We start from the raw sequence: 14,535 nt of genomic DNA on the forward strand, positions 1-14,535 counted from the left end.
AATCATTAAAATGTACAAACATTGAAACACCCGTAAAAGGAATAAGAAAGAGATGGAAAAAATATTTGTACAATATATGCAATATACTTAGAAATACATACAATACATTACAATATAATATGCATTACATCATTAAAAAAAAAACACACAAAAGAAAGGATGCCTCCATCGCTACACATTTTTTCTGTTTTTATATGTAATGAGTTCCATGACCTTTTACCCCGTGGCCCTTAATCCAGATCAGTTCAGAACCCCAAAACCCAAAACCCAAACCCAAAACCCAAGCCCCCAAACCCCAAAATAATTAATCACTGCCACTTCAAAATATATTGTTATTACATGTCAGGATGAATCGTTTGAAGGATAGGATAGAATGTATATCCTGATAATTCAAATCATTCCATAATTTAGCTCCTCTGTACCTTAGGGATCTTTTCCCATAATTAGTTTTTGGTCGAAAAAGTTGTAGTTTCTTTTCACCTGACCTAGTACGATACACTAACTCACGGTAACAAAATAACTCACATAAATATGGCGGATAAAAATTAAACACAGCTCTGAACATAGCACATGCTAACTGTTTCCACCACCGTAAATCAAGACGGTCGAGTTTCAGTTCAGTGTACAATGAATTTGAAGGATATCTATAATCAACATTCATAACAATTCGTAAAGATCGATTTTGAAGAACTTGCAATTTTCTCAAAAGCGATTTGCTAGCGTTGCTCCATACAGAACTACAGTAATCAAAATGACATTGAATTAAAGATTTAAAGAATGTCAAAGCAACATCTTTATCAATATATGGACGTAGTCTTCGAAGCAGATACATATTCTTCACAACTTTATTCATTACAAGATCAATATGTTTGTTCCATGTTAAATTGTGATCAATGATCACACCAAGATATTTGCAAGATTTAACTTGTTTAATTTCATTACCATCAATATAAATATGACAGTTAGCCAGATCATTTTGAACATATTTCAAACGTTGTTGTGTTCCTATGAACATCAGTTCACATTTCTTCACATTCACTAACAATTTATTTTTCTTTAACCACAGTGATAAACTGTTTAAATCGTGATCAAGTTTAGTAACAATTTCAGGTATGTTCTCTGAACACGTAAACAGGCACGTATCATCTGCATATAGCGATACATTGCATCGCAGTCTATTTGGCATATCATTGACGAACAAGGAGAACAATAACGGTCCCAGCAAGGACCCTTGTGGTACACCGCATGTTACTCTACTACTATGGGATGCATAACCATTAATGGACGTGAACTGAGTTCTTCCATCAAAGTAGTTCTTAAACCAGTTCAGAGTAAAATTATCAAACCCATACAATTTTAGTTTCTTGAGCAATATACTATGATTAACCATATCAAAAGCTTTACGCAAATCAATCATTACCAGCCCAGTAAAATTGCCTTTGTCTGTCTCACAAAGCCATTTATCTGTCACATTTAATAAGGCAGTTTGTGTAGAATACTTAGGTCTGAAACCTGACTGACAGTCAGATAACACATCATACTTACTGAGATAACTGTACAGTTGATTGTACACAACACTTTCCATAACTTTGGCCAAGATCGGGATTACAGAGATAGGTCTATAATTTTCCAACAATGATTTACTACCCCCTTTATGTACAGGTGTTACCCTAGCACATTTCCACTGACTGGGTACAATGCCTGTATGTAGTGACAGATTAATAATGTGAGTGACAACAGGTGCAATGATAATAGATACAACTTTTAACAACTTAGCTGGTAGATTATCTGGACCTGTTGCCTTACTTTCAGATAATTTTTTCAATATCATTTCAACGTCAGAGGATATGACATCCTGAAACACAAAGGAGGGCAGATCAAGATAAGACAAAAATGACTCTTCACACTGATCTGTATCATCTACAAGTTGTACATTATCATCATGTAAATCTTTACCAATGGATATGAAATAATCATTGAAAGTATTAGACAATGCCTGGCCGTGTACAATATTACCGTTCACTTTAATAGAAGTTGCTTGCTTGCCAGTTTTCTTTCCAGGGGTTAATGAATACAAGGCATTCCATACTTTTTTAGGATTTTCCATTGCAGACCCTATCTTCATAGAAATAAATTCACGTTTAGCTTGTCGAATAGTTGCAGTTACATTATTACGTGCAATCTTATATTTTTCCCAATCATCATCATACTTAGTTTTCTTGGCTTTAGCCTTAAGGCGATCTCTATCACGCATAAGGTGTAGAATAGAAGGAGTCATCCAAGGTGACTCTTTTTGTTTAATACGAGTTTTACGAAGTGGTGCATGTTTATTGGTGACATCCATTAACATGGTGAGAAAAATTGAACAAACAACTTCAGGATCATTTAACAGAAATAATGGCCCAAAATCTAATTGATCCACATCTCTTTTGAAGGCATCTGCATGAAAATGCCTCATATTTCTACCAGTTTTATACTTATGACCAGTAAAACTAGATTGTTGCCTACCAAGAATGCAATATATCATGTAGTGGTCACTGATGGACAATTCAACAACACCACTTTTGATTATTTTATCTCTAGTACTACAAAATATAAGATCAACTGTTGTGGAAGTTACATTAGTTACTCGTGTGGGCTTATCAATAATCTGCTGACAATTATATGACTTCATAATATCTAAGAGCTTATTTGTGTGCCATACATTCATTGTGACATCACAATTCATGTCCCCTAAAATAAAATATGGTAAGCCCAAGTCGTCAATCTTTTGCAAAACTTGATCAAATTCATTAAAAGTTTGAACATTTGAATTCGGTGGTCTATACCACGTTATGACAATAAATGACTTTTGTTTTTCATTGTGAATTTCTGTGATTATCATCTCCAGTTTGTCATTTATGCATAGGTCATCTCGTTGAACAAATCTAATGTTGTTATTCAAAAAGACTGCAACCCCACCACCGCTTCTGTTACGATCACGTCGTAGTAGGGTATATCCATCAATACATATTTCAGCATCACTGATACTTTCACACAAATGGGTCTCACTAAGAGTCATCATGTCAATTTTACACTGATATATTACTTCTCTTATTTCATCAATATTTTTTACCAGTGACAAACAATTCAAATGTGCAATTTTCATGCCCTTACATGATTCCATATTTTTAAATTGAATAGATGGTAATGCATTTGTAGGAATGCAGACATCAGCTGATAGAAGCGACGTGGCAGTGACATTTTTCTCAATCGTATCATCCTCATCGGCAAAAGGGAGCTCATGGAAAATACATTTCTGACAAATCCAATCATTGTCACTAGAAAACAGATCCATACATTCATTAGAACATTTTAAGTGGCACCATTTTTCACAAATGATACATAACATAGCATTTTGATTATTTTTAACACTTTTATTACAAACTATGCATGGATATTTTATCCTCATATTGTTAACAAGTCTTTATAATAATGAAAACAAGCGATCATGACTTAAATTCGATCGAGATCAGCTGCTCTCGTCACTTTCACCTTTTTGTTGTCTTTTGTCAGGGCAAAGATTCTCCCATTATATGTCCACGTTCTCAGCACATTTTCGAGTTCTCGTGTTTTGTACAATAGATCACTTCGTTCACGGGTTAGATCTTCATGAATGTAATGTTTGTACCTTTCAGTTTGGATCTTGCCGCGTATACATCACGTCGCTTGTTGTACCGGGTGAACTTTACTATGATTGGTTTCGCGGGGGGTCTGCGTTCTCCAGCTCGTTGGTGGACGCGAACCGGTATTCGATGCGATCTGTCCAGGTCGTCTGATTGAAGTTCGATGTCCAGTTTTTCTTTCACCAGCTTGATGATGACCTGGTCAGTGTCTTCGTCCGCCGTTTCGTCGATACCATGGAAACGAAGACAGTTCCTCCGGCTATATTGTTCTTGCTCCTCTGCTATTCTCTGGAAAGTATGAACCTCTTTTTTCAAGGTCACGATCTCCTCCTCAAGCTTCAGAATTTGTGCAGTTTTCGCCTGGAGATCGAAGTCGATGGCCTTGTACACCTCCGCAGTGACATTTTCCAAGATGGCGTCGGCGACAGCCTTCACTATAGTAGCAATCACTGTTTCGGACATCAAGGCATTGTGAATTCGCGTTTGTAGCTCGTCACACAAAAGAGTTCCATTGTCTGCCCCCTCTGTGGTAATGGCTGACTGACCAGCAGAGTGGCCAAGGGGTGCAGACGGATGACTCATCGCCGAAACGTCGCCTGTAGAACACTCCGGGGATTCCGTTCTCTTGTTGTTGGCGCTGGAGTTCACATTTGAAGCACCTTTCTTCTCTGAATGTTTCGTCATTTCTCTGGTTTTCACCATAGTATCATTGACACCAGCAAAGTTCAGGCATATAATTTGAAGTCTAATGTTGAAACATGTGACAGAAAACAGTAGTTTATTCAAATTCATGAATTTCTTCCGTCGAGATGTTTTCATTGCAACTGATTGACAAATTGCCCTACATCGACGTAAATAAGCACTGAATTGATCAGTGTTTTAGTAGTAGCCATGAGTATGTACGCCCATGATTTTTTATCATGGCTACTACTAAAACACTGATCAATTCAGTGCTTATTTACGTCGATGTAGGGCAATTTGTCAATCAGTTGCAATGAAAACAGTAGTTTGTTAGATTTTTGACGGTAAAAACGATGACCAAAACTGCAGCGTGTCAAGCGTGCCAAGCGACCTATGACTTGTATGTAAGTATAAAATGTGAACAGTAGTTTAAAGAAGCTGTAAAAAAAATCTTATTGGTTCGTTTCACGTCTTGACATTCACTGATAATTCTCAAGCAATCAATAAACAAACGTAACGAGACAATCTCTTCAGGATGTGCTCAATTGTGTATGTGTGTGAGGGTGTGCGAGTTTGTTTGCATGTCTTTTTTGTTGGATGTTGTCCTTAGAATTTGTCACTTCTAATAGGTGGAAACTGGTGATAAATTTAAGGGTAACATAAAACAATAAAGACAGCAATAAAGCAACAATTGAAGTGGTGTCAAGACTTGATATTCGTTACGATGAAGATAAATGAGTTCCAAGCTTACCGTAAATTTCACGCAGTTTGTCCATCACTTGTCGAATAGAAAGTACCTGATCCTCATCTTTGAATGTGGACCTGCATTGACAGTAATAAGGGGACTTCACTTAACTAATAGCAAGATAAAAACTTTGCAAAATCCAGAATCATGAAAGGTTGTATAATTATCGTAGTTTACTTTAAAATCTGTTGGGATTGACGGAGAACAGTTAAAATTAGCTGAAAGGGGTCAACTGATTAAAGGGTTGGACTTACGGGTAATCGCAGACAAAGATCACTACGTTTGTCTCATCTTGATGTGTACGCAGGGCGCCGACACCACCTAGACGATAAGTTATGAAACATAATCAACAAATCAAATTCATTTCTTGTATACAGGGTATCTCGAAAAAAAAAACTATACACTTTTGAAATGGCTGCGAAATAAGGAATATATGATTGGGGGGGGGGGAGGATTATATTTATGGATAGATTATGGACTCAACTTTCATATGACACCAAAAAGTCTAAAAATAATTCATGCTTGAATGAGTACTGCTCTCTTTTGTAAAGGGTATGAAAATTAAATTTTAAATTTGCGACACGTGAGTCCATTGGAGCTTACAAAACTGAAGTAGATATGATCAATTTATGATCAATTACGATCAGATTGGGTTTGCTTAGTGAATTTTAAGGTTTATTGAACAAAACATTTGTGCATGAGTAAACCCCAGTTGCATTTATTTTATTGTAGCATTGCAAATTTCGCTGTTAGACTCAATGGTGTGTTCATGTGAATCAGGATGAGGTGATGGTACATGTTGCAATTTCCATGTAACACACTCTCATTTTTGTACATCTGTACCTTGAATGAAAACCTTCGCCCAACATTGCAGTTATTTTCAGCTACTGGCTACTTATTATTCAGGTTACCCATTGACCTGAAGAATAAATAGCTGACATCTTTGACATTTATTTTAAAACAATCCATAGCTGAATATTAAATGTTACATAATCCCTACCTGGGTGTTAAGTATATCAATGAGATGTTCAATGTGGGGTGGAGGTTTTTATTCCAAGTCAGTGATGTTAAAAAAAATAACAGTGTATAACAGTGTGTCACTTGATCATGATACATTAAGAATAAATTAAGAGGCTCTGTAAGTTGTTACTCAGTCCTCATTCATCTTGGAGTCTTGGACTGACAACCAAAGATGGAGAGGCCTCAGTTCACACCGCAGCAGCGTTCTTTTATGGTAACAGAATATCACTTTGGTGTCAATATGAAAGCTGAAACCATAATTATTGCAACTATCTTTACAAATAAATCTTTTCCCACAGATTGCAATTGATCATATCAATTTCAGTTTTGTAAGCTCCAACGGACTCACCTCTAACAAAATTGGAAGGCTAATTCCTGCGCAGCCTAATTTTCATACCCTTTACAAAAGTTAGCAGTGCTCATCTAAGCATAGATTATTTTCAGACTTTTTGGTATCATACGAAAGTTGAGTCCATAAGCGATCCATACATATAAACCTTTTTGTCAGAAATGTATATGTTTTTATTCGGCGGGCATTTCAAAAGTGTATAGTTTTTTTTGAGACACACGGTATAGACTTTTGTCATATAAATTGATGAATAAGAAAAAAATGTGCGAAGGAATGATAAGAACAATACACGATCAATAAGTATTACTTTACTATTTATTCTATTATCACAATAGTTGTACGTCACGTGACCACTCCTTTGATAAGTATGATCTGACAGAAGTGTTGCTGTTGCTGTTGCAAAATGTTGAGAGAAGCATAATGTTGCTGTCAATTTGCCATTTTATTTTGTAACATTTCACTCCCAGTTCTGTGACTTATATCTGTTATAATGTAAAGTCCAAACAGTTTTGATAATGTGATATTTTACTGACGTACTACCTTTCCTCTATTTATCTTTTATTTTGCTTTTTCTTTTTGTTTATTTTTCTTTGAATAACTACGAATCTACCCTTTGCCGTATTGCCAGTCAAATCCAAGTCTGAGTAGTCCGCCATCGCACGATGCTCAATAAGCGTGATGTAGTCTGTGAGTTTGCTGTGGCGTGGTTCTTCGGCGGCATCTTCCTCAGGACGACTGTCTCCTTCATTTGCCAGATTACTGTAGACACCTGACAGAAATTTGAAAACAGAAAAAATGTTTTGAACCGAGTCTGAGGATAATTAGTTCAAAATACGGGTGAGAATAAGTGCTCTCATAGTCTTGCAACACAATTAAGACAAATACTTGCAACGAAACCTTGCTTAATGCATAATGACTGAATGGTTAGATTTGACAAGTGTATGGGTGTAAATTATGCTCACCAAGGTACGTTGACGATACGAAAATATTTTCCCTGAAGTGTGGAATGACGATGAAGACAGTCGCATTATAATCAAAACTCATCCTTGATTTGATTGTTTTGGTTCGATTTGTTTTCTGCAGTTTTTAGAAGTGCAATGGGAAACTAACGCAATGAAGACATAGTAAACAACTCAGAATTATACATTTGACTTTGCGTTCAATCACATTTGATTAACTGACATAACGGCACAAAAGAAATTGCACAATACAACATATTCAAACATGTCAATGTAGAAAAATACAAGATTTCACAGTGGTGTTCAAATTAATACCAGGGATAACTTCGGTAACAGCATGAACAGTGCAGATAAAATCTTTTTGGGGGAAACGAACGTCTAAATTGATATCAGAAACTATCTGTTATGTTGAATATGATTATCTTGATTCAAACAATGCTCCGAGCTTGCTGTGATCAAAACAATTCAATCGATTATTCTTTTCCCCAGGATATTTTGTTCTAATAAATTCATGGGCAAATTTATCTGCTATCTATTATCATTCACACTTTATAATTTCCCGCTAAATCCCATACATGAAGGTAAATTTTTATGCAACTAATGATGCAGTCGTGTTATTTCATTGGCATATTCAAGTTTCGTTAAGCTCGCGTACTATCTGGGAATTGAATGTTACCTTCATATGAAATGAATACGAAATTTACATTTCACTCTCGGATGGATGAAATTCTTATAAATAGTTCAGTGCTCACATTCACAGCAGTGGCAATAAGGCTTAGTATCTAGCTAGGCGCTAAGATAGGTAATTCAAATGGCACACTAATACCTGATAACGCGAAGTTCATCGAGTTAATCAATGCTGATTTCCCGGCACCTCGTCGACCGTAAATCTTGATGTTGACGTTGCCACCGTCGTACTCCTGCATTTCTTTTCTAAGTGACTCTCGCCTTTGATCAAAACCAACTTAAGAAGAAAATCAGAAAGAGTCTGTTACAGTGTTAGGGTATAATCAGCATTTATAGTCCAACAAGTGAGGAGAAACTGCTAGACTTTGCTAATGCTCATTTTATAAAATCGCACCTTTCAGAAGAAATGTATAGAAATTCCTCTAGCATCAATAAAGGGACCGATCTTTATCAATAAATTGAATAAACTGAACATTAGGCCTACCTTCCAACTAATACGAATTATGGCAAAATTATAATGAGGACCTACACTTCATCATGATTCCTTCATTGGGGGTTAATTTTAACTCTCTAATGCCAGGTAAGATCGACATTTTATTTCCTGACGTAAATTATTGTTACACTTTCAGATTTATCTTATGTTATAGTTAGACTTCATATATACATCTTTTGTATGTATCTTAGAAATACAGTCCGATTAATTTTTAACAGGCACAATATAGTAGAGATTATGATCATAAACAACTAAGATAACGTTGGAGATGTTTAATCTATCTCTCATGTGATCCATGCAATGTACGTATCTCTAATGGAGGGAGGGAAGTGCGATATTCATTTTTTATAAAACTGATAATAACTATGTCATTGGTGAATGTAGTACATCCTCCCCCGTGCAACTCACCCAGTGGGATGGATTCGTGACTCCGGGCTCGCGGTCGGCGAATCTTGCTGCGAATTCTAAGCACTACCAGCGTGACGACCATCGAGATGGCGACGACTATGATGACGGCGAGCAAAGCAATGAAGACCCTTACACCCGTCGATAGACCAGCTTCAAACGAACCGACAAACAATAAACATTTGTTGCATCAGTAAATATATTGGGCATTAAATTAAGTAATTTATATAAATATCCAAATTGATGAAATTCTTCAGTCCAGTTGTTCTTATTGCAACTGATTGACAAGTTGCTTTACATCGACGCCAGTAAGAACCGAAATTGATCAGTGTTTTAGTAATAGGCATGACAAAAGAAATCATGGGCGACATACTCGAGCAGGAAACGAACCTAGAAAAATTGACCTCCTGATAACTGGTCAGTCTTCTTAGATTTAAAAAAATGTATATATTTTCCTGAATGTTATGTCTCTTCACACAGACAGGATGAGAATTCGTAGCTTTTCTAATAGGGCTTTAGATCTGCAAAGCTCCATAAGGTAACTTGCGGAGAATTTATAGCTTTTGTAGGACTTTATCTATATGGCTTATTTCATTATGGATATCTCATAAATGATATCTTTCACTGCCTTTTGCATGAGCAGAACACACCATCATCAGAGATACTTAAACATTAGTCCTCCTGGACGACATTTCATTAACAAAAGTTGATTATGGTAGCAACTCTTGCTGGAATGGCAATTGCCATGGTAATGACAAGAATCCAGCTTCCTGATTGGCTGTTGCTATAGGCAAGAGATGCTATCATATCAACATTTATGAAATGGGGCCCTGGTGAACTTCGACTACAATGTATTTTCCCTCTGAAGAGTTAATAGATAAATTGAAAAAAAAAGATATCGAAAAGCCAACAACTTCAACAGCCATCAAAACATACTATAAAAGTCACATACAACATTTCAGTTGGTTAAGGAAGAAAATCTGCACAGTTCGAGAAGAAGGAAAAAATTGTACGAATATCCAGGATAAAATAGATATCTGTGAACCATTAATGAAGCCAAAGAATGGGCATAGTGAGAGAGAGAGAGAGAGAGAGAGAGAGAGAGAGAGAGAGAGAGAATAAAAGCACTCTTAAAGGTGTATGTTTTAACCAAGCGCTAAAAAATAAATGCACAAACCAGTGATATTGGGATGAAAAAGAAAACCCAATAGAATGCCCTTTTTGCCTTATGTTTCGAATCTTTATCTACCATGGCATATCTATTCATGCGTATCTGTTTATTCCATCAGTGTCTTTGCTATGCCAAGAGAGAGAGAGAGAGAGAGAGGGGGGGGGAGGGAGAGAGAGAAAGGAAAGGAAGAGGAGTAGGGGAGGTGCCATTATATTACGTGACGTGACATAACCCAACGTGACCATGGTGACATGAATAATGATACTGGCTGCAATGCAAGGTCTACAGTCTTAAAAGAACATGTTTTATTTCAATAGGGGAAAAAACAGGATACAGTAAGCACTTGTATGCTATGTCAATGGAAATCTCTCTTATTTGCTAACGTAAAACAACAGGGATAAACCGTAGCAGCTTTTCGACTCTTAAACAACTGAGTCCTTTAAAATTTGCGAGGTTTGTTCTGGGACTCTTTGACGTTTTCTTAACTTCATATGTGCAGATCCTATAACGCAACACTAAAACAAATTGCTCATCAGTTTATGCATTGGGTATATAGCTTAGCTCGAAGACACTTCAGCGGATTGATTACGCACCTTTCATCGCAAGGATCGTCACTGTCGCGGAAGGGTATCCCGCAATTTCGTCACCTTCTGCGAAGCACGTGAATGTCTGTTCGAATTCTTTTTTGGCGTCCACGCTTATGGTAGCTACGAGCACGGGGGAGCCATCGGGGAGCTGATCCTTGTGTTGATGACTCGGTATCTTAGGTTTCTCGGATGAACTCCAAAGTAGGGAAGCATTCCCCGTGAATCCGCTTAGGCGACAATCTAGATCCACCTTGGGTTTTCGTCGCGACGCTTTGAGAGAGCAGACCGCAGCGGGGGGAAGCGGGGAGTCCCTGCACTGCTCGATGACTGGTCCTATGAGTGCCCCTGCAAGAGTATAAACAATTAGGACTTTTTGTTCGAGAGGAAATATTGTTGCATCACCAGTGGCCCCTCCCCCGGCAAAAAACAAACAAACAAACACCAAAACCAGAACAAACAAACAAACAAAAAACAAACCCCCCTAAATTTTCATAATGCAATCTTCTCTCATTCAATCATCATTCACTGAAGACAGAGATGACAAAATAGTAGTCAATCTCTTTTCTAGTAATATCCACAAGATCTACGCTTTGTGTGCAAGAAAAGGAAAGACGGAAAAGACAAGATCTCTCTGAATTAAGCAAACCTAAGACCTGGAAGTACTTGATCTCAGCAAAACTGAACTGAGTATTTTTCTCTCTTTATTTGATTGTTTGTCTGTCTGTCTATCTATCTCTCCTTCTCTCTACATACACATATACATATTATGATACACATACTCAGTATATGTCTTTACATTAAATATACGTGAATGTATGCATATTCTACAGCATCTGTATATTTTTTCAGCTTTAGTAATTCTCGTCATAAATTCATTGGTAGGGAATACATAGTTCTCTTCTCCCAAATTCAAATTCATGCGAGGTGGAACTTGCATTTACAATGCTTGTAAAGAGGCGTTTTATGTGATACTGTGTGGCTATGTTTGCCGAGGAGGGGCATTATAGCACGTTATAAAATGCATTATAAATAAGACTAAGATAACAAGAACGACCATATTATATATATATATATATATATAGAGAGAGAGAGAGAGAGAGAGAGGGAGAGAGTGTGTGTGTGTGTGTGTGTGTGTGTGTGTGTGTGTATGTGCGAGAAGGGGTCTCCACCATTTACAGCACCAGTGTAGCTCCTTCATTATTTATATTCAGTGCGAGAAGAAGAGCATTCGTGGACGTAGCTAGTGATCAACGTGTGTGTTTATTGCCGAGCTTTCGGTCTCGTTCGGACCTTCATATGAAATGTATTCAATAATATGAAATTGATTATGTATATTATTATTGTATTCTGTTATATGATTACGGATTCATTGATGACATAGTCATTATAGACTCACGCTAGTTAGATTTATATTGTTACGAGTGTAGCCATACGAGTGAGTCATTGTTGTATCATTACAGCCCTGATGAAGGTCCGAACGAGACCGAAAGCTCGGCAATAAACACACACGTTGATCACTAACTACGTCCACGAATGCTCTTCTTCTCGCACTGTATATATAACATATAATTATTTACTTACTCGCATAATATCTGCTAGCGGTAAGGGATAAAAGAGAAAGGAAGAAAGTGTGGAAATCCACTCACCTTGTAAAATTGCGCAATAGCTGAGCAACGTAAATATCGTACACTTCCGACTCATAGTCATGATGGCTCGAAATCTGAATAATGTATATGTACCTCAACCACACATATATCATATGGCCTAGTGTAGGATAGGCATGACACCATTCTAAAGTTTCACGCGACGTATCTGTTAAAGATGATATTATGTTGTCACCGGAGTACTCTGGTTATTCCTACGTGGCACTGGATACAGCTCCCTATACATTGAAGTGGGACATAAACCAGAGTTCACCACACAGACACAACACGAATGGAGGTACGTTCGAAGTCCAAAGGCTGCGCATCTTATCTCTCACAAAACAACAACAAATGGAATTGTATCCATCTTATTGGATAGATAAGCGCTGAGCTGGCAATAATTTGTTCTGTTCGATAGACAATTTTATGTACAATTACAGAGATGTTAGTGTAAACCAAAATGTTTATTGCACTATACATTGCACATTTGACATGTTTGAACATGCGTGAGTAAATATCATTCTAGATACTCTTATCATCTTGCATTATTTATTCACAGCATATTCGAAGTATGTAATATAAAGTAGGTTTTGACTTAGTTATACGAGCATATTGTAACACGAATTTCCTTCGATATAAAATTCATCGATAATGAGACAAGCTTGTGGGCATTGTGAATAAAATTATTCCAAATAAAGCTGTATAAAGTTAGAAGTTCTGGGTTCAATGAGAGGAAGCATTTTTAACTAGTATTTTTATTATCATCATTTTTCAAATAATATGTTTAAAACATATTTCTTCTAGAGACGATCAGGTACAATATTTATTGTATATCAATCATTGATAGATTTTTGTCTATTTCAGAGTTTACAGTATTAAAGAATGTTACAAGAATATTAGTGGCAGAAATTCAATTTTTGAATGACATAAAAATCTTTTATTTTTGAAGCCAGTTGAGGTCCAATGTTTGTGAAGTATGAGTTTAAAGAATTAGATGTGGCATTAACTGTTTTTATTGTCATTATAAAAGGGAAAAGAGTTTTCCTTAACATTGCACGTATTTCACTTGTCATTTTACATAAAACGTTTATTTTATTGTTGTCGACAGATTTATTGAAATGAAACAAAAGAAAGCATATTGAATTATTTCTGGTAACAATTAAGAATTCAACAGTGTAAATGATAACTGGCATGCGTTTCTTCGTTTCATTTCAATACATCTGTCGACAACAACAATAAAACTGATTACGGAAATTTGTCTCTGTTTTTTTTTTACTGGCATGCATTTTGCGTACTTCTGTTAAAGTACTTAGCATTCGGTGAAGTGTTTGAATCTGTAGTGCTGTCTGTTGACCATCATTAACATTGAAATGAATTTGTTCTATGAGGAAAACCTGGAATTTGTTAACTCACTCCAGAGCTCAACGTCGTTTCTATTCACCTGAATATCTTATGTTTATACAGTCTCTTTATCAGAGAACCTTGAGAGGTCAACAAGGTAATGACAATGAAACTGACATCTTTCTATCATTGTCTTATCCCCTCTTCGTATCCTCTCACATTCATACGTTCTTTATACGTATCATCTTCTTAGCCCTATCTGATTATCTTTTATCAAACTCCAAATCGAATCAAACTTGTGAGCCAGGAACGAAGGTCACAAATGTTGACCCTTATCTAGGTTTACAAGGTACACTTTAAACACCGCTCGCAGACGATGGTATATTGCATATTTATGATCATGCACACCATCTGGCCTCATACCTTCAGGCATGTATAAATACGACGGCAACCAATACTTCAACTACGCTGCAAGTTCATGAGGGTCCTGACATCACATTTCCACGCCTCTGTGTCATGGATATATCAAAGTACCATCCAATTTAACCATGATTATCTCTGGAATAAAGCGTGTGCGTTGGATGTGACCTTACATGTGCACATTCTTTATTTTGGATATGACGTATAGCTTATATCTCATAACAGAAAAATGGTGAAGAACTACGAAACTTTGACTTCGGCTGACTCCCTGACGTCGTCCTCGACATCAGCGCCTTCGAGATATCCTTCGATGTCGAACACGATGGGCCTCAGAAAGTCATCGAAAGAGTCGCTGCATTCCGATGTGAC

This window comes from Diadema antillarum, unplaced genomic scaffold (genome assembly GCF_040938485.1).
Source record: "Diadema antillarum isolate AM-2024a unplaced genomic scaffold, OU_Dant_1.0 seq00000063_RagTag, whole genome shotgun sequence".
Taxonomy (NCBI): Eukaryota; Metazoa; Echinodermata; class Echinoidea; order Diadematoida; family Diadematidae; genus Diadema; species Diadema antillarum.